At 41.5% G+C, this 22,064-nt stretch overlaps 1 pseudogene; it reads left to right on the plus strand.

The window, feature by feature from the left end:
- The first annotated feature begins 3,019 nt into the window (after window positions 1–3,019).
- On the plus strand, window positions 3,020–9,574 carry LOC108536776 (small integral membrane protein 12-like; annotated as a pseudogene).
- The last annotated feature ends 12,490 nt before the right edge of the window (window positions 9,575–22,064 follow it).

A 22,064-nucleotide genomic window follows, 5' to 3' on the forward strand; every position in this document is an offset into this window, starting at 1 on the left:
TCCGAGGCAAACAAGAAAACCAGGGGGAGAAGATAACAATAAACAGCTAGAAAATAGTAGCATTGAAATTCAAACTCAAATTTCACATTTGACAGATGGTCTTTAAACTAATTGCCTAATTAGCATATCTACTTGGATGCCTAATAGACAACTCAAATTTGTTCAAATATGCCCAAAACATAGCTTGTAAATATCCTACCTGATCTTCACCCCTAGCCTTCTGCCACTTATGATTAACAGTCCCACTATTCAGAGTTACTCTGGCCTAAAACCTAAGAGACTTCTTTGATCCCTCTCTTTCCCTCATGCCCACATAAGTGCAACAGAAAATCCAAGTTGTTCCTCAAAATTGGCACTAATTTCAAATGTTATCCTAATCCGGTCACTGTTCATCACCTCCTTTACAACCCCCCTCACCCACAGCACGATCACCTCAGAACCACTACAAGTCTTCCTAACAGCTTCCACTCCTACACACCTGCTCCAATAGCCTCTTTACACAAAAGAGCCAGAATGACCTTCTTGATGCATAATTCAGATCATGTTTCCCCTGCTTAAAACCAACCAATGTTTTCCCATTTGGCAAATAACACAGCCCAAACTCAGCACAAATTTCAAAGCCCCCAGGAACTGCCGAAGTCCTTTTCAACTGCACCTCCTATACTACATGACCTTGGCATGTTTGAGGAAGAGCAAGAAGGCAAAGGTGATTAGACAATGCGAAGTGACTACTACCCACTAGTCATGACTCTCCAATCACCTTGGCCTTCTTGCTCTTCCTCAAACATGACAAGGTCATTATCATCTATGTCAGTCGGGAATCCAACAGGACAATTCAAAAAGGGATTGTTTACAAAGATGTGAGCAGTAAAACCAATAAGAAATGGTTAGTCTCCCAGGGCTAGCAACAGTGGAAAGTCATTTTCATTCCTAGAACTAAAAACAATTAATATTGCTCATTTATGCACATATAGCCTGTGTCTACTACTAATTCAACAAGTGAGAATTTTTCTGTCTTAATTACAATTGCATCATTCCCCCTTCCCTGATCAGTGCCTAGCCTAACGGTTAGTGCACAGTAGATGCTCTGTAAATGTATACCAGACTGAAGGAACTGCTACACAATAGCTTCTCCTATCTTATACTCTTCTAGCTCAATCCAAAGTCTATTCAACAGTCAACTGTGGGATGTCCTTCTCGGTCCCTAAGCCAATGGGAAATATCCAATCTACCAGTGCCTTCTCTGACTGTGTCCTGGTCTTTAGTTGGTGCTTGTGTGTGTGTGTGTGTGTGTGTGTGTGTGTGTGTGTGTGTGTAATATATACAATATATATACTCAAATATATATTGTATACAGTATATACTATATACACATATATAGTATACAATACATACAATATATACACATATATAGTATACAATGTATACAATATATACACAAATATAGTATACAATATATACTATGTAGTATATATACAATATTGTATATATATTTGATATATTTGTATATAATACATATACAAAGTATATATTTTTATTTATTATATAAATTATATTACTATATATATATATATATTTTAAATATACAATGACAAAACAGCTTCATGAGGCCACTGTTCTTCAGATACAGTAGAGATCAGTCATTCTAAACACATAAGTCACCTTGTTTTGGACACGTCCCAAATTCAGTCCTATAATAATAATCGGAAATGAGTACACCTAAAACTCAAGCTGGACTTAAGAAATTAGACTATAGCTATGATTTCTTATATGATCCATAACTTGATAAAGATCTCAGTTTCTGGTTTAATTTTATATGAATAGAAACAAGGACTCCTTAAGGGCTTTGAATAAGGTGCTCTGAAAATTAAATGAATTGTATAAGGGATAGGATTATATCTTCTTCTGGGGTTCTAACGTAATTTTTCCATCTTTATAGAAGGGTATTTGGTTTACCAAGAGTAAAATTTTGATAGCAAGCAAAAGTTGTTTACTTGGAAAAAGTAACAGTATCTTGAAATAGAGCACACAGTGACCAAATCTTTGAGAGAAGAAGGTTGTTTGCTAATAATACCTTACTGAGTCTCCTAAAAGATGTACCGTATTAAATCAATAGATAGTGACTCATCCACAATGGAGTATGAATCAGAGCAAACGACTGACAGGTCCACTCTTCTAATCTCCCAGTTGTGTTTATGTGATAGTCTAAATCACATCAGCCAACTATGGCCCTTTGGCCAAATCCACTTGCTTTTGTAAATAAATTTTATTGGGGTCAGGTGTACTGGCTCACACCTGTAATTCCAGCACTTTGGGAGGCCAAGGCAGGCAGATCACCTGAGGTCTGCAGTTCAAGACCAGCCTGGCCAACAAGGTGAAACCCCGTTTCTACAAAAAATACAAAAATTATGCAGGCGTGGTGGCATGTGCCTGTAGTCCCAGCTACTGGGGAGGTGGAGATTGCAGTGAGCCGAGATTGTGCCACTGCACTCCAGCCTGTGTGACAGAGTGAGATCCTCACTCAAAAAAAAAAAAAAAAGTTTTATTGGAATACAGTCGTGATCATTCATTTAAATATGTATTGTCTCTAGCTGCTTTTGCACTACAACAGCAGAGTTGAGAAGTTGTGGCAGAGACCATATGGCCCAGAAAACCTAAAATATTTGTTATCTAACCCTTTATAGAAACAGTTTAGCTTTCTAAAACAGAAAAGAATTAGTCACTATTCTTAATGCTTGGGATGGGGAGAAGGAGGAGCAGGGTCTGTCAGTAGACGTTTCCAGGATGATATGGTAGGTGGAATACATGGTATGCAAAAATACAGCCCATATTTTTAGGTCATCTCTTGACTGTATCAAAGAAGTTCTTAAACTAAAATGCAAGATTAACTGATGCTCTGTCAGACAGTTTTGAAGTCCCCTACTGGTTATTTTGTAGTCACTTAGAGGCCTGGAAATACTGCTTCAAATTCCATGTAAACCATTTTGCTTTCCTTACCAAGCTTACAGGTAATTGCAGGATGTCCTTCTCAGCCCCCGAGCCAATGGGAAGTATCTGGCTGACGTGGTGTCAGCAGCATATTACCGACTCTACTGGTAAGGAAAGTGTGGTCCATTCCACCAGGTTGCATTCCAACATTCCACCTAGTGGTAGACTATCCACCCCAAGGGAGTTATGCAGTGGCCATGACTACAGGCAGGCTGCAAACATGACAGTCACAAAAACAAGGTTGGATTTGCTTGGTGGCACCCCATGTTATGCGGCCCACACCTCTATCTATCTCTTCCTCCTTGTCTACTTCTTTCATAGACCCTCAATATTAAAACCAGAAAAGGCAGGTGGTTCTTGCCAAACTCTGTCATCAATAGGATCAGCTTATCTTCTTCACTGTTAAGATTTTATTAAATCATAGGAGATACTCGGTGCGTTTTCATACGAAGCTCACAAATTAATTAAAAGATGTGTTTATTCTTTCAATAAATATGCATTAACCTTCCAATTATGTAGCAGACACTTTCCCAAGCACAGGGAATACAGTGCTAAACAAGACTAAGTCCCTGCCTTGAGGAATCCTTCATTCTAATAAGTATATATTCTAGTCTTTCTCATTCAGAAAGACGTATATTGTGTTTTTAAGCAAATAAACCAATAAATATAACTTTTAAGAAGGGATAAGTGTCATGGAGAAAATAAAGCAGGGTCCAGGGTTATATAATTGCAGGGATGAGTTAATTTTAGGGAGGTTAGTCAGAGAAGGTATCTCTGAAGAGATTGACTTGAGAAACCGAGGTGAATATAGATAGAAAGAATAAGAAATGCAGCTGAAAACGTGGACAGAGCCATAGGAAGGAGTTTGAATTTTATTTTAAAAGTGTGGAGAAGTCAGCAGAGGATTGAGGCAGGAGAATAACATCATCTGACTTGAGTTCTAAAAGTAAAACTCTGGTTGCTGCATGGAAAATAGAAAGTAAGCAGCAACAGTGAATGCAGTTAGATCTGCTTAGGAAGCTGTTCTAATTGTGGCTGGAATGCAGGGGTGGTGATGAACATTACTAGCAGTTGGATTCAGTCTATATTTTGGAGGTAGTGCCAGATAAATTAGATGTGGAGTAAGGAAAAGAAAGGAATCAAGGATGACTCCTAGGTTTCTGGTCTGAGAGCTGTGTAGACCAGTGGTTAAGTGGCCACATTTTAGCCACGTCTTCTCAGAAGACTTTGTCCGGTATCTCTTTGTCCCGACTCCCACGTACTGGCTCAGTGCACAGCACTCAGTGACGACAACCACCACCCACATTGGGCTTAGGGGACGGTGCACATTCACACAGTGTGGGTGGTAGTTTGTCTAAAAACCCAAGTATCTCTCCACTCAGGGAAATTTTTTTCTTCATGGAACCAGCTTCCCCTCCTTTCTTCATTCAACTCTTATTCACCTTTCAGGGCCTAAATCAATCTTTATTTTTATTTTTTTCACTTTGTGTTTATTTTGAGATGGAGTCTCACTCTGTCGCCCAGGCTGGAGTGCAGTAGCACAGTCTTGGCTCATTGCAACCTCTGCCCTCCTGGTTCGAGCGATTCTCCTGCCTCGGCCTCCCAAGTAGCTGGGATTACAAGCACCCGCCACTATGCCCAGCTAATTTTTCCATTTTTAGTATAGACAGGGCTTCCCCATGTTGGCCAGGCTACTCTAAAACTCCTGGCCAGGACTTCAGGTGATCTGTCCACCTCAGCCACCCAAAGTGCTGGGATTACAGGCATGAGCCACTGTGCCTGGCCTCTGATTCCATTTTTAATTCATGTCTTCCCTACTACCATTACCTAGAACTATGCTAGCCCCCCATGCACACCCTACTAAACATCCTAAAAGGCAGTCAGGTGCACTGGCTAAGAGTATGGGTGGGCAAACATTTTTTGTAAAGTGTCAGCCAGGTAGTAAATATTTTAGACTTTATAGGACATAAACAATCTCTATGACATATTCTTTGTTTTTTACAACCCTTTATAAATGTAAAAACTATTCTTGGCTCACCAGCTATGCAAAACAGGTCCACATTAGGCTAGAAGGTCATGGTTTACCAACCCTTGGTTAACAGTATGTCTTACATAGACAGTGTGGGATTGAATCCTGGCTCTGCATCTACTTAGTTCTGAGGCCTCAGACAAGCCTCAACCTCTCTATGCCTTGGCTTCCTGATGGGAGACAATTCACCATGGATTTATCTCATTTCTGTACATCTTTGTCACGAATTAGTTTTTCAAAGATATTTATACAGAGAGCAGCCTTGGAAGAGAGAGTGCTTCCCTCTGCAGTAAAGAGCAGCCTTGTTTACTGTCAAGTGTAACAATGGTAATATCTCCCTCTAAGAAAAAGAGTGGATGTGCTTCAGCCCATCATAAAACATTTGGGTTCCCTTATCTCAGTACTCCTCAGCTGTGACACAGACCCACTGTATGCATACCTGAAAACCTGAAGTCCATGAGATCTATGCCACCCATTATGTCTTCAGTAATAAAGTCCTTTGTCTCTGACCCAGAAGTCTCATGTCTTTTGTCAGCTTCCATCTAACTTATTAGGATATAACTAGGGTAAAATCTCAGATCCTTCAAAGTTCCTGACATCATAATACATTTATAGGCAAAATAGGGAGACTGTGATTCTGCCAAAAAAAATTTCAATTTTTTTAATTTAAAGTAATAATAATACATTTATAGAATTGGAAAAAGAAATATGTGATAGAGATTGTATATGTCCTATAAAGTCTAAAATATTTACTCCCTGACTGACATAGGATTATGGTAAAGATTAAATAAACAAATACAGGCTGGGTATGGTAGCTGATGCTTGTAATTTGAGCACTTTGGAAGGACAAGGCAGGTGGATTGCCTGAGTTCAGGAGTTTGAGACCAGCCTGGGCAACACGGCAAAACCCCATCTCTACAAAAATTACAAATTTGCTGGGTGTGGTGGTGCACTCCTGTAGTCCCAACTACTTGGGGAGGCTGAAGTGGAAGGATTGCTTGAGCCCAGAAGTCGAGGCTGCAGTGAGCTGAGATCACGCCACTGCACTCTAGCCTGGGTGACAAAACAAAGGCCAGGGCGGTGGCTCACGCCTGTAATCCCAGCACTTTGGGGGGCCAAGGCAGGCAGATCACGAGGTCAAGAGATCGAGACCATCCTGGCAAACATGGTGAAACCCTGTCTCTACCAAAAACACAAAAATTAGCTGAGCGTGGTGGCTTGTGCCTGTAGTCCCAGCTACTCAGGAGGCTAAGGCAGGAGAATTGCTTGAACCAGAGAGGCGGAGGTTGCAGTGAGCCGAGATCGTGCCACTGCACCCACTGCACCAGCTTGGTGACAGAACAAGACTCCATTTCAAAAAAAAAAAAATTTTTTTTAATTTAAAAAATTAAATATTTTTTTAATTTAAAAAAATAAACAAAGTTTGCACTTTCAACTGTTCTTGGCACAGTTTCTAAATTATGTAAATTTCAGCTATTAATATTACAACTCTTTGTTCTTGTTCTTCATAGCAAATTATCACAATTCCAATTTATATACTCATTGTTGTAATGTTTGGTTTATTGCCTTCCTCCTCACTATAGACTCTATGAGGCCACCAAGAGGGCACCTAGTAGGCATTCAAAGTACTTATCAAATGAAATAATAAATTATCTTCTAACTTTTCTTCCATAATTTCAACTATTTGTCTTTCTGCAGTAAGTTCTGGGAAATTCATTGGCACCATATTTCAGTTTATAAAATAATTTTTCCTCCACTTCCAGTCTACTTACAAACTTCTTTTCATACTGTTTTGGTAACTTGTTCTTTTTTTTTTTTTTCTTTTTTCTTTTGAGACAGTCTCACTCTGTTGCCCAGCTGGAGTGCAGTGGCGTGATCTCTGCTCACTGCAGCCTCCACCTCCTGGGTTCAAGCAATTCTCCTGCCTCAGCCTCCTGAGTAGCTAGGACTACAGGTGTGTAACACCCAGCTAATTTTTGTGTTTTAGTAGAGATGGGGTTTCATCATATTGGCCAGGCTGGTCTCGAACTCCTGATCTTTATTTTTTTTATTTTTTTTTAGTAGAGACGAACTCCTGATCTTAAGTGATCCTTATGTCATCCACCTGCCCCAGCCTCCCAAAATGCTGTGATTACAAGTGTGAGCCACCAGCACTTGGCCCAGAGTAGCCTGGAAATGCTTTGTGAGTGTAACATAATCTCAATCATTTCTAGAAATACTGAAAATTTAAGTTATCTAATTTTCTAAATTATCCATTTTCTCAGTAACTAATTATTCTTCTTTGTTCTTCTTCTTCATGCTAATACCTGATGACTTTTAGTTATCTATTCAAGTTTATAAATGAGAAGTGTTTCTAGCTAGTGTTCTAAAGTCACTGCGTCCTTTGCAATGTGAATATCTGGCTGAGGGCAGAGCACTGGCCATGGTGAGTGGACAGCAAAGTGCAGCCAGGAAAATCACCTTTCACGCTTCTTAGGGAACTTGCTTTCAGAATGTGAGACTCTGTGTCCATTTTGGTGGCTAGAACCTGAACTATCTCTCTCCAAGATTATACTATGACATTCCATCTCCCAAAGGAGGTCCTCCCCACTTTCTGGTCATTAAGAGCAAGGCTGTCTCTAGCTATAGCCTAGAAGAGGAACACCCATTTGGGCACTCTCTGGGCCTGACCCTATTCCAGCTGTCTTGGAACTAATGACCCTGCCCTCTGCCCCATAATCTACTCTTCTCCACTGCTTCTTCCCCCACACAGCTACTAACGACTCTAGTCTTGAGGATTTTTTCAAGGTTCTTTCAAAAAACCTCAATGTTCCAATAGTCTCTTCCTCTACTATATTGCTTTTTAGGATCTTTACTTTTGCCAAAGATCGAATCCCACGCTTTATGTCTCCCAGAAATCCCTCATTGTTTCTAGTTTGTGGATGGCAATGTGAACGTTTCCCAGAGCTGCTGCAGATCTTGCTCTTTAACTGCACAGCATTTTGAAAGGAGCAGAGATTAAAGTGGGTACAGAGTAGCCACCCATCTTGAATCAGAATGGCTGTTTAGCATTTAAACATGCTAAAGTCTCTCCTGGTTTTTTCAAAAAAATTATTTTTGCCTTTTAAAATAGGTGATTATACACACCTCCATTTTCTCATTTTCCATCTCACTCCAGCAGAGTCAGGCTCTGTCTCCAGAAGTCCATCAAAAGTGTTATTGCCAAGGTCTTAAGAACCTTCTTGCCACTAAATCCAATGGATACTTTTAAGTCCAAATATTTCTTGCAGGCTTTGACAACGTAACCATCATTACTTTCATGAAATGCTCTCATCCCTCAGTTTCTCTGATAACGAACATTCCAGACTTTTCCTCCCACCTTTCCCACAGTACTTTCTCACCTACTCTCATCTTCTTTCTCAGGGGTTCCAAAATTCTTCTAGTTTTGTTTTTCTGTTTGTTTGTTTTTGTTTCATTCTCTTCACTCTCTGAGTCATCCACTCTGGTTTCAATTCTCTCTACATGCTGATGCTTCTTGGACTCTCAGACGTACCTTCAGGCTAATGCTTGTTCTTGAGAACATCAAACTACTATCTGGATATCCCATTGGCATCTCAGATTCAACTCATCCAAAACTGAACTTATCACCTCCCCAGCACTGCATCTGTTTTGTCTGGTTTCTTATTTCATTAAATACCCAACCAGTTGCCAAGTCCGAGTCTCTTCCCATATTTCCCACAACACTTCCCCACACATTTATCCCCTCAATATTTTTCAAACCTTCCTGCCTCCTTCCATTCTCACTGAATTGGACATTGTTGATTCCACATCCAGCATCTATCTACTCTTCATTCTTCCTAATAGAACCCAGTTCTGGTGTCTGCCTCTTCCCCATGCAGCCCACATGCCTCCAAGGACATCGATCTCAACTTCACCTTCAGGAACTAGACTGATTGGCTATAAGTAAGCCATTCTCCTGGGCAGTGGTCAGTTTAGGAGCTGCCTTGGAATGTACTTTTGCCAATAAGAGTCAGGGAGAGGCTGGAAGAGAATTCTAACTTGTAGGACATTTCTCATTCTTCTGGGAATGCTTCAAGAATGGACCTCTCAATTCCTCTGGACATTTCATGTGTAGAATATACAGTTTGGACTTGATGCAACAATTTTGTAGCCAAATCCTAAGAAAAAAGCAATGAATAAAAGAAAAACTAGGGTCTGGGAGCAGCAACATCTGTGATGTGCTCTAGGAGAGCCAGGGAGAGCAGGCCAAACCAAAGAGTGTGGTCTGGGCCGCAAACGTCACAAGGCCTGTACTTTGGACTGTGATGCATACCTATGCTCGCTATGTCACATTCTCTGTGGCCTTCATGGTTAGGGCTATGGGATACCACCTGGAATAGTTCATCAGGGAAAAGGATCCCAGGCCTGCGGAGGAGGAGAAGAGCATCTCGGAGCACCGGGAGGATCACAAACTCGTGAGCTGCTTGGCAAGGAGCACACCCAGGTGATGAGCCTTAAGGGCAAGCTGGAATTTTCCCTGAAGCTGTCCTTAGCAGAAATCGCCCAGAAAAGAATTAATGGAAGACACAAGACCCTTTGGTCTTACTGTGGGCCACGACTGGTCCTGCCACTGTGTCCACCCAGCCCCAGAATTCACCTCTGATCTGCTTTGTTGCTCACCCCCGCCCCTCCCACACCTCACAGCCACACACACACTGGCTGCTCCTTGATGGCAAGCAGACCCAGCAGCAGCTGAGGGCCAGTGAAAAGGAAGGCCCTAGAGGGTTCTGGCTGAAAACTGCATCTGTTGTATAGTGGCCACACATGTTCAGGCTTCCAAGCCTATGGGTGCACTGTGGGGAAGAGTGTTATGAAATGCACACTGGCTGTCAGTCTCCGTGGGAAAGCAGTTTGGCCTCAAGGGAGAATGGATGGGATGTGGGTGTCGCCTTGAGAAGGGATAGTTAGTTGTCTATTTTCAGTTTGCAATGGGAAGAGTTCAAAAATCCATCTGACCAGGCATGGTGTCTCATGCCTGTAATCCTAACACTTGAGACAGTTAAGGAGGGAGGATTGCTCAAGCCCAGGAGTTTGAGGCCAGCCTGGGCAACACAGGGAGACAGACCGCATCTCTAGAAAAAAATACAAGAATAGGCTGGGCGCGGTGGCTCAGGCCTGTAATCCCAAAACTTTGAGAGGCCGAGGTGGGTGGATCGCCTGAGGTCAGGAGTTCGAGACCTGCCTGGCCAACGCAGTGAAACCCCGTCTACTAAAAATATATATTTAAAAAAATTAGCTGGGTGTGGTGGCAGGCGCCTGTAATCCCAGCTACTAGGGAGGATGAGACAGGAGAATTGCTTGAACCTAGGAGGTGGAGGTTGCAGTGAGCCAAGATTGCGCCATTGCACTCCAGCCTTGGCAACAAGAGTGAAAATACATCTCAAAAAAAAAAAAAATACAAGAATAGGCAAGTGTGGTGGCACATGCCTATGTAGTACCAGCTACTAGAGAGACTGAGGTGGGAGTATCACCTGAGCCCTTGGGAGGTCAAGGCAGCAATAAGCCATGATGCCACCATTGCACTCCAGCCTGGATGACAGAGGGAGACTCTGTCTCAAAAAAAAAAATCTACCTGGCTCCCTTCACTAGTTTGCCAAAAAAATTAAATTGAATTACTCCAGACTTACTACATAAACCATCTTTCAGTATGTATCTCGTCAAAGTGGGTAAAATAATACTTATATAATGATGTAATTTGTCTTTAGAAGCAGCGTAAAAATGACTTGCAAAATAGCTGTTAAAAAATATTTCAATCTATTATTCAATTTTCTCAAAGAAATGTACATTTTAAAGTCATTGACAATTTCAAGATTAATTATCTTCCTCAAGGGAGATAACAATAGAGAGCAATTATAGCTAGAAGTTGCAACACAAAGAATTTATGATTTTTCAATTATTGCTCTATGTGTGTGTTTATTGTTTTACCTTTTATTTAACAGTAAGTTGTGTTTAACATAATCTGATTATTTGACACTTTAAAGATCTGTCAAGTACTTTTGTCACTGCTTTTGCCTTGGTTTTTGCTTTTGGATTGCCTATTCCTGATTAACAGAAGCTTGAAGTCTCTGGTTTGGAAGTGAATCAGAATGCTGTTGTTTAATAGTGGGACACTGAGCAGTTGACATTTTGCTGGGCTAACATCTTTTCAACGAAATGATTACGTCTATTGCACATCAATCACTTGACAGAAACAAAATAAAACCAGCTAAATTAAAAAACAAAAGTAAAAAGAATGATCTAGACTTTTCTTCTTGTGGTCAAACAGATCGCTACTGTGAAGAAGTGGGTCAATGACAATCAACATGTACCTGGGTATGGCTTATATAATAAATAATCTCATCTTTATGCAAGAATGTGGTGGCTCCTGCAGAACAACAAAAACCTGAATAACAGGTTCTTGTAAGGGCCAGGTTTCCAGGGCTGGACAATAGGAGAATCATTTAGGATAGATTTTAGTTTAGATAAGGACAAAATCCTAGACCAAAAGACTTAAAAGATTGGGTACTTGAACAGTATCCTGGAACCGAAGAAACTGAATGTGAAAATTTATTATTAAAAAGTCAAAACCAAACCAGTAGCAGCTGATTCTAAAGCCAGTCTTTCACTCAATTCTATGTATCTATGATTACCTAACAAACACAAGGTCCTCGCCAATAGACTAGAATCATCACTGTCTCTAGAACTGTGTTCATATTGAATGCTAGAAGGGTGTATTCAGCCTGTGCTGATATAATCACATAAAATGCAAATGGAAAGTCAGAATGGGGTGAGGCAGAGGCTTACTGCCTTTTATAACGTATGCCACGCCATACGCATACTTCATAGTGTTGGATTTAAATATATACATGCAAGCATACAAACAAAAGACCCCAAGGTTCCTCTCAAAATCTGGAGGTGGGAAGGAAGTGAGCCAACTGGCAACCATCTAGAAGACAGTCAGCTGTTCACAATCAAGGACACTCTCTTGTTCATAAATTCTCACCCTCACCCCAGAAAAAGTTTACATTGTATATACCATATTGTTTTTAACTATTACTCCTTTTATGCCCTTTGGGGGGCCTAATACATTTTTTAAATTAAACATAATGTTTAAGTAACTATGTCTAAATAACAAAAAATACATGCAATTTTAGATAAGATGGTGTCACAGAATTACCAAAGCTTCTTGTTAGGAGTAAATAAAGTACATTTAATGGACAAACATTTACTGAGTATCTCTGCAATGTGCAAAGCACTGTGTAAGGCCATCCCAGGTGTGAAGAAACATCAAATGAGACAGACATGGCGCCAGGCACAGTGGCTCACGCCTGTAATTCCAGCACTTTGAGAGGTCAAGGTAGACAGATCACCTGAGGTCAGGAGTTCAAGACCAGCTTGGGCAACATGATGAAACCCCGTCTCTATTAAAAATAGAAAAATTAGCTGGGTGTGGTGGCAGGCACCTGTAATCCCAGCTACTCGAGAGGCTGAGGCAGGAGAATTGCTTGAACCCAGGAGGCAGAGGCTGCAGTGAGCCAAGATTGCCCCATTGTACTCTAGCCTGGGTGATAAGAGCAAAATTTTTTTTTAAAAAAAAAAAAAAAAAAAAACAGACATGGTCCTTGCCTTCATGGCCCGAGTGCCACCTTCCTGGGGAAGTTCTTGATCTTATTAGGAGCTATACTTAGGAAATGAAATCAAGATTTTTTTAATATATAGGAACTTCATGGATGCATTTGTTTTATACTGAAATTATATGTGCAGAATCAAGACAATAAATTTTCTTGCCCTAATAAATAAAAAATGTAGTAAAACAGGCCAATAAGATTTTAAAGATTTGAAGCCTATGCTCTCAACATTAGAAGTTACAAAGTGTTAGAAGGTGAAGTTCATGTTTTTTCCTTTATTTCCAGCCAGTGCACATCAATGTGCTTGATCATAGCTAAAATGCTGCACGTGTAACTCTTGCTTTTCTGGATCACACCAGCCAGAGAAATCAAGAACGACAGTGGAGATATAGGTGGTAACTGAACCAACTTTGTCTCTGAACCACTTTATTACTCTGTGGTTTTGGGCAACTTACTTAATCATCTCTGTGCCTGTTTCCTCATCCATAAAATAGGAACAATAAGAATGATTAAGAGTAAAGACCCTGACCGGGTGCAGTGGCTCACGCCTGTAATCCCAACACTTTGGGAGGCCAAGGCAGGTGGTTCACCTGAGGTCGGGAGTTCAAGACCGGCCTGACCAACATGGAGAAACCCCATCTCTACTAAAAAAAAACACAAAATTAGCCAGCATGGTGGCACATGTCTGTAGTCCCAGCTACTCGAGAGGATGAGGTAGGAGAATCACTTGAACCCAGGAGGCGGAGGTTGCAGTGAGCCGAGATCGTACCATTGCACTCTAGCCTGGGTAACAAGAGTGAGACTCCATCTCAAAAAAAAAGTAAAGCACCTAATCAAAACCACAATGAGATACCCTCTCGTGCCAGTCAGAATGGCAATTATTAAAAAGTCAAGAAATCACAGATGCTGGTGAGATTGCAGAGAAAACGGAATGCTTTTACACTGTTGGTGGGAGTATAAATTAGTTCAACTATTGTAAAGGACAGTACAGCAATTCCTTAGAGATCCAGAAGCAGAAATACCATTTGACCCAGCAATGCCATTACTGGGTATATACCCAAACAAATACAAATCATTCTATTATTATATAAAGATGCATACATGAGTATGTTCATTGCAGCACTATTCACAACAGCAAAGATATGAAACCAACCAAAATGCCCATCAATGATAGACTGGTACATATATACTATGGAATACTATGTGGTACATATACACTATAGAATACTATGCAGCCATACAAAGGAATGAGATAATGTCCTTTACAGGGACATGAATGGAGCTGGGAGCCATTATTCTCAGTGAACTAACACAAGAACAGAAAAGCAAACACTGCATGTTCTCAGTTATAAGTGGGAGCTTAACAATGAGAACAAATGGGCACATAGGGGGAACAACACACACCGGGGCCTATCAGTGGGGCAGGGGGAGGGAGAGCGTCAGGAAGAATAGCTAATGGATGCTCAGCTTAATACCTGGGTGATGGGTTGATCTGCCCATACATGTGCCACTGTGGCACATGTATACCTATGTAACAAACCTGCACATCCTGCACATGTACCTTGGAACTTAAAAGTTGAAGAAAAAAAAAAAGAAATGAGTAAAGGCCCTGACACATGCTGAAGTACTCAAGAGGGAAATCATCATCATATCTAGAATTTGCTCTAAAATATTAAAGTAAAAAAGGTACTTGGAGGTAGAGGAGGAGCAACAGATGAAACAAGACTAGCCATCAGTTGGTAATTGTTAAAGGTGGGTGATTAGGAACATGGGCATTCAAGTTTTGAATGTATTTGAAATTTTCCGTAACAAAAAGTGAAAATAAATACATACACTTAAAAATAGCACATAAAATTACTACAACAACAAGCCTGACAACCTGGACCACACCATCCTCACTCATTATAGAACTGCTTTCCTTGAGAATCATAAGAAACCAAGTCTACTTGTTTGAGCAATGTTGTCAGGGATGCTGTGTATCCTATCACACTGGCTTCCATGAGGATCCACATAAAAATACTTTTTAGGTCTTCATGCCAGGACAAGCTGCTGTGATTACTCATTTCTAAGTTATGCACTCTCTGAATCTTATGTTTCTCTTGACTCTGCAATTCACTTTAGCAACTACTCCAGTCCCTAGTTCTAGAGATCACCAATGCCCACTCAATCCACAATTTTACTGCAGTTTGATTGTGACCTTGCCCTGTGTATCTCCATCTGGCTGTTTATTTGTATCCTCTAAAATATCCTTTGTGTCCAGGTGCAGTGGCTCATGCCTGTAAATCCCCACTTTGAAAGGCCAAGGCAGGTGGATCACTTGACGCCAGGAGTTCCACACCAGCCTGGCCAACATAATGAAACCCTGTCTCTACTAAAAATACAAAAATTAGCCAAGCACAGTGGTGCGTGTCTGTCATCCCAGCTACCAGGGAGGCTGAGGCACAAGGATCGCTTGAACCCAGGAGGCAGAGGTTGCGGTGAGCCGAGATTGCACCACTGCACTCCAGCGTGAGTAACAGAGCAAGACTCTGTCAAAAAACAATCCTTCTTTATAATGAACTGGTAAATGAGTTTCCCTGAGTTCTGTGAACAGCTCCTGCAAATTAACCATATCTAAAAAGGGGGTCATGGGAACTCCAACTAGGAGTGGATCAGCCAGAAGTTCCAGAGGCCTGGACTTGCGACTGGTGTCTGAAGGAGGGGGCAGTTTGGGGACTGAGCCCTCCACCTATGGAATCTAAAGCTATCTCCAGGCAGAGAGTGTCAGATTTGAACTGAATTATAGGACATCTAGCTAGTGTCTGCTACTTGGCATGTGGGGAAAAAAACCCACTCATTTGGTCACGAACTTGATGGCTATTGTAGAGTGAAAGAATGGAAAAAATCTCAGTGTTGTTTTTCCTCTCACGGGGGGGAAGTTACAATAATTCTTGCGGTGTTGAAATGGAATTTTAGGTATCAATAGAAACTCATAGTTTTTACTAGATAGATACCAGTGGGTGTGGGTGTGTATTATATAAATATCTATATATCATATAGATACAGATACACATATACATACATATACATATATCTCTTTGGAATTAGTTTCCTATTGGTACTGTAACAAATGAGCACAAACTTAGTGGTTTAAAACAGTACAAATTTATTCTTTTACAGTTCTGGAGGACAGAAGTCTAAAATCAAGGACCTCAGAAGAGAATCTGTTCCCCTCCTTTTCGATTCTTCCCTCCCTCTCATAAGAACCCTGTGATTATACCAGGCCCACCCAGATAAACCAGGGCAATTATCTTATCTCAAGATCCTTAACTTCATCCACAAAGTTCCTTTTGAATGTAAAGTAATACATTCACAGGTTCCAGGATTAGGACATGTGAAGTCATTTTTTTTTTTTTTTTTTTTTTTTTTTTTTTTTGAGATAGAGTCTCGCTCTGTCACCCGGACTGGAGTGCACTGGTGCAATCTCAGCTCATTGCAAGCTCTACTGCCCAGGTTCATGCCATTCGCCATTCTCCTGCCTCAGCCTCCCAAGTAGTTGGGACTACAGGCGTCCGCCACCACTCCCAGCTAATTTTTTGTATTTTTACGGGGTCTCACTGTGTTGGCCACGATGGTCTCGATCTCCTGACCTCGTGATCCACCTGCCTGGGCCTCCCAAAGTGCTGGGATTACAGGCGTGAGCCACTGCGCCCAGCCAAAGGCAGCCACTTTTCTATGCACCACAATGTGTGTGTGGGGGGTGGGGAGATATGTCTATATACACATACCTGTATATATATATATATATACATATATTCCCCAGTCCTCACTCTTCTAGGCTGAGAAGGCCTAGAAGCCATGGTACTCACTGGCAATGAGCACACTGCTTCCCCAGCTCCTGATTTCTAAATACCATACTCCAGCAACAGGAACCAGAGCTCCTTAAAGACATGGTTGATTTTAGAACAGGGGCAGAAAAAACATAAGGTTAGTCAGAATATCTTTTTCTAACAGGAAATGAGAAAAGGCTCTAAGCACCAGGGGACATGTAAAAGAACACAGGAATCAGCTTGAAAGGTTTTCCCCTGGTCAAATCTTGTACAATTTAAACATCAAAATAAACAGCATTCATAACAGATTATAGCCCATAGGATAAAATAAGAATCCAAGAATTCATAGTATTATAAATAAAAAAAAAAATAGGAGAAAAAGGGAGAGCTCTTTCTTACAATAAAATGACTAATAAATGTAGGAGGAATTATGGTATCAGAAACTCACCATAAAAGTAATAAGTTACAAGCAAGAATTGTCAGGGGATGCTTAAACTAGTGGATGAAAGTTTAATGAGACACTGGATATTTATATAGTGTCAAGGCATCTCCCACAAGATACTTGTTAATGATAATGGAAAAAAATCATAACTTTAAGGTGAGGAACCTGGCAGACACCACCCTAATGAAATGGTCACTGTTAACATCAGCAATAGCAAGATATATCAACATCATATGCCTCATGATATGACACAACATGGATTCATTGGTAATGCTGGCAAAACTGCAGAACCTGCACACCCAAACTGAGGGAGACCCTAAAAAATTATGGGCCTGTTATCTTAAAAAATGTCAAGGTCATGAAAGATAAGTTTTTTGGATTTAAAGATATTAAAGAGGTGGCTGGCAAGATGGGGCTGACTAGGAACAGCTCCGGTCTGCAGCGCTCAGCAAGATCAACGCAGAAGGTGGGCGATTTCTGCATTTCCAACTAAGGTACCCCGCTCATCTCACCGGGACTGGTTAGACAGTGGATGCAGCCCAGAGAGGGCTAGCCAAATCGGGGTAGGGCATCACCTCACCCGGGAACCACAAGGGGTCAGGGAACTCCCTCCCATAGCCAAGGGAAGCCTTGAGGGAGAGTACCACGAGGAATGGTGCATTCTAGCCCAGATACTACACTTTTCCTGTGGTCTTTGCAACCTGCAGATCAGGAGATTCCCTCAGGTGCCTACACCACCAGGTCCCTCGGTTTCAAGCACAAAACTGAGCAGCCATCTGCGGAGATACTGAGCTAGCTGCAGGATTTTTTTTTTCATACCCAGGGGCACCTGGAACCACAGCAAGACAGAACCATTCACTCCCCTGGAAAAAGGGCTGAAACCAGAGAGCCAAGTGGTCTAACTCAGCAGGTCCCACCCCCACGGAGCCCAACAAGCTAAGAACCACTGTCTTGAAATTCTCGCTGCCAGCACAGCAGTCTGAAGTCAACCCAAGATGCTCAAGGTTGGTGTGGGGAGGGGCATCAGCCACTACTGAGGCTTCAGTAGGTGGTTTTCCCCTCACGCTGTAAACAAAGCTACAGGGAAGTTCAAATTGGGTAAAGCCCACTGCAGCTCGGCAAAGCCGCTATAGCCAGACTGCTTCTCTAGATTCCCCCTCCCTGGGCAGGGCATACCTGAAAGAAAGGCAGCAGCCCCAGTCAGGGGCTCATAGATAAAACTCCCATCCTCCTGGGACAGAGCACCTGGGGGAAGGGGTGGCTGCGGGCACTGTAGGGTCCAGCCCTACAGAGTCGGTGGGTTTTTCTCCCCATGTGCAGAGATGAGAGATTGTAGGTAAAAACACAAGACAAAGAAATAAAAGAAAAGACAGCTGGGCCCAGGGAACCACTACCACCAAGACGCAGAGACCGGTAGTGGCCCCAAATGCCAGGCTGCACTGATATTTATTGGATACCAGACAAAGGAGCAGGGTAAGGAGTGAGAGCCATCTCCAATGATATGGAAGGTCACGTGGGTCACATGTCCACTGGACAGGGGGGCCTTCCCTGCCTGGCAGCCGAGGCAGAGAGACAGAGAGAGAGAGAGAGGACACAGCCTATGCCATTATTTCTGCATATCAGAGACTTTTAGTACTTTCACTAATTTGCTACTGTTATCTAGAAGGCAGAGCCAGGTGTACAGGATGGAACACGAAGGCAGACCAGGAGCGTGACCACTGAAGCACAGCATCACAGGGAGACGGTTAGGCATCCAGAAAACTGCGGGCAGGCCTGACATCAGTCAGGCCCTCCACAAGAAGTGGAGGAGCAGAGTCTTCTCTGAACTCCTCCGGGGAAAGGGAGACTCCCTTTCCCAGTCCGCTAAGTAGTGAGTGTTTTTCCTTGACACCGATGCTACCGCTAGACCACAGTCCACTTGGCAACGGGCGTTATTCCCAGACGCTGGTGTTACCGCTAGACCAAGGAGCCCTCTGGTGGCTCTGCCCGGGCGTTAACAGAAGGCTCACACTCCTGTCTTCTGGTCATTTCTCACTATGTTCCATCAGCTCCCATCTCTGTATGGCCTGGTTTTTCCTAGGTTATGATTAGAAAGCGAGGATTATTATAATATTGGAATAAAGAGTAATTGCTACAAACTAATGATTAATGATATTCATATATAATCATATCTATTACCTATATCTAGTATAACTATTCTTATTTTATATATTTTATTATACTGGAATAGCTCGTGCAAGCAGTTCTCTCCCAGGACAGTGCTCGAGCTCTGCTAAGGGATAGACTGCCTCCTCAAGTGGGCCCCTGACCCCGTGCCTCCTGACTGGGAGATACCTCCCAGCTGGAGTCAACAGACACTTGATACAGGAGAGCTCCAGCCAGCATCTGGTGGGTGCCCCACTGGGACAAAGCTTCCACAGGAAGGAACAGGCAACAATCTTTGCTGTTCTGCAGCCTCCGCTGGTGATGTGCAGGCAAACAGAGTCTGGAGTGGACCTCCAGCAAACTCCAACAGACCTGCAGTAGATGGGCATGACTGTTAGAAGTAAAACTAGCAAACAAAGGAATAGCATCAACATCAAGAAAAAGGACGTCCACACAAAAACCCCATTTGAAGGTCACCAACATCAATGATCAAATATAGATGAACCCATGAAGATGAGGAAAACCAGAGCAAAAGGCTGAAAATTCCAAAAACCAGAACGCCTCTTCTCCTCCAAAGGATAACAACTGCTCACCAGCAAGGAAACAAAACTGGAAGGAGAATGAGTGTGACGAATTGACAGAAGTAGGCTTCAGAAGGTGGATAATAACAAACTCCTCCGAGCTAAAGGAACATGTTCTAACCAAATGCAAGGAAGTTAAGAAACTTGAAAAAGGGGTACACAAATTGCTAACTAGAATAACCAGTTTAGAGAAGAACATAAATGATCTGATGGAGCTGAAAAACACAGCACGAGAACTTAGTGAAGCATACACAAATATCAATAGCCGAATCAATGGAGCAGAAGAAAGGATATCAGAGATAGAAGATCAACTTAATGAAATAAAGCGTGAAGACAAGATTCGAGAAAAAAAATGAAAAGGAATGAACAAAGCCTCTAAGAAATATGGGACTATGTGAAAAGATCAAACCTACATTTGATTGGTGTCAAAAGACCAAACCTACATTTGTTTGATAAAGTGACGAGGAGAATGGAACCAAGTTGGAAAATACTTTTCAGGATATAATTCAGGAGAACTTCCCCAATCTAGCAAGACAGGTCAACATTCAAATTCAGGAAATACAGAGAACACCACTAAGATACTCCCCAAGACACATAATTGTCAGATTTACCAAAGTTGAAATGAAGAAAAAGATGTTAAGGGCAGCCAGAGAGAAGGGACGGGTTATGCACAAAGGGAAGGAAGCCCATCATACTAACAGTGGATCTCTCTACAGAAACCCTACATGCCAGAAGAGAGTGGGGGCCAATATTCAACATTATTAAAGAAAAGAATTTTCAACCCAGAATTTCATATCCAGCCAAACTAAACTTCATAAGTGAAGGAGAAATAAAATCCTTTACAGAAAAGGAAATGCTGAGATTCTGTCACCACCAGGTCTGCCTTACAAGGACTCCTGAAGGAAGCACTAAACATGGAAAGGAACAACCGGTACCAGACACTGCAAAAACATATCAAATTGTTAAGATCATCAACACTATGAAGAAACTGTGTCAACTAACGGGCAAAATAACCAGCTAGCATCACAATGACAGGATGAAATTCACACATAACAATATTAACCTTAAACGTAAATGGGCTAAATGCCCCAATTAAAAGACACATACGGGCATATTGGATGAAGAATCAAGACCCATCAGTGTGCTGTATTCAGGAGACCCATCTCACATGGAAACACAGACATAGGCTCAAAATAAAGGGATGGAGGAGTATTTAACCCAGCAAATGGAAAGCAAAAAAAAAGCAGAGGTTGCAATCCTAGTTTCTGATAAAACAGACTTTAAACCACAAAGATTGAAAGAGACAAAGGGTATTACATAATGGCAAAGGGATCAATGCAACAAAAAGAGCTAACCATCCTAAATATATATGCACCCAATACAGGTGCACCCAGATTCATAAAGCAAGTCCTCAGAAACCTACAAAAAGACTTAGACTCCCACACAATACTAGTGGGAGACATTAACACCCCACGGTCAATATTAGATCAATGAGACAGAAAATTAACAAGGATATCCAGGACTTGAACTCAGCTCTGGGCCAAGCGGACCTAATAGACATCTACAGATCTCTCCACAACAAATCAACAGAATATACATTCTTCTCAGCACCATATAGCACTTATTCTAAAATTGACCACATAATTGGAAGTAAAACCCTCCTCAGCAAATGCGAAAGAACTAAAATCATAACAAACAGAGTCTCTCAGACCACAGTGCAATCAAATTAGAACTCAGGTTTAAGAAATTCACTCAAAACCACACAACTACATGAAAACTGAACAACCTGCTCCTGAATGACTACTGGGTAAATAATAAAATTAAGGCAGAAATAAATAAGTTATTTGAAACGAATGAGAACAAAGACACAACGTACAAGAATCTCTGGAACACAGCTACGGCAGTGTTTACAGGGAAGTTTATAGCACTAAATGGCTACAGGAGAAAGGAGAAAAGACCTAAATTCAACATCTTAACATCAAAATTTAAAAAACTGGAGAAGCAAGAGCAAACAAATTCAAAAACTAGCAGAAAACAAGAAATAACTAAGATCAGAGCAGAACTGAAGGAGATAGAGACATGAAAAACCCTTCAAAAAATCAATAAATCAAGAAGCTAATTTTTTGAAAAGATTAACAAAATAAAATGCTAGCCAGACTAATAAAGAAGAAAAGAGAAGAATCAAATAGACACAATAAAAAATAATAAAGGGGATATCACCACTGATCTCACAGAAATACAAAGAATATTATAAACACCTCTACCCAAATAAACTAGAAGATCTAGAAGAAATTGACAAATTTCTGGACACATACACCCTCCCAAGACTAAACCAGGAAGACGGGGAATCCCTAAATGCACCAATAACAAGTTCTTAAATTGAGGCAGTAATTAGTAGTCTGCCAACCAAGAAAAGCCCAGGAC

This window comes from Rhinopithecus bieti, unplaced genomic scaffold (assembly GCF_001698545.2).
Source record: "Rhinopithecus bieti isolate Rb0 unplaced genomic scaffold, ASM169854v2 scaffold_13742, whole genome shotgun sequence".
In the NCBI taxonomy this organism is placed as follows: domain Eukaryota; kingdom Metazoa; phylum Chordata; class Mammalia; order Primates; family Cercopithecidae; genus Rhinopithecus; species Rhinopithecus bieti.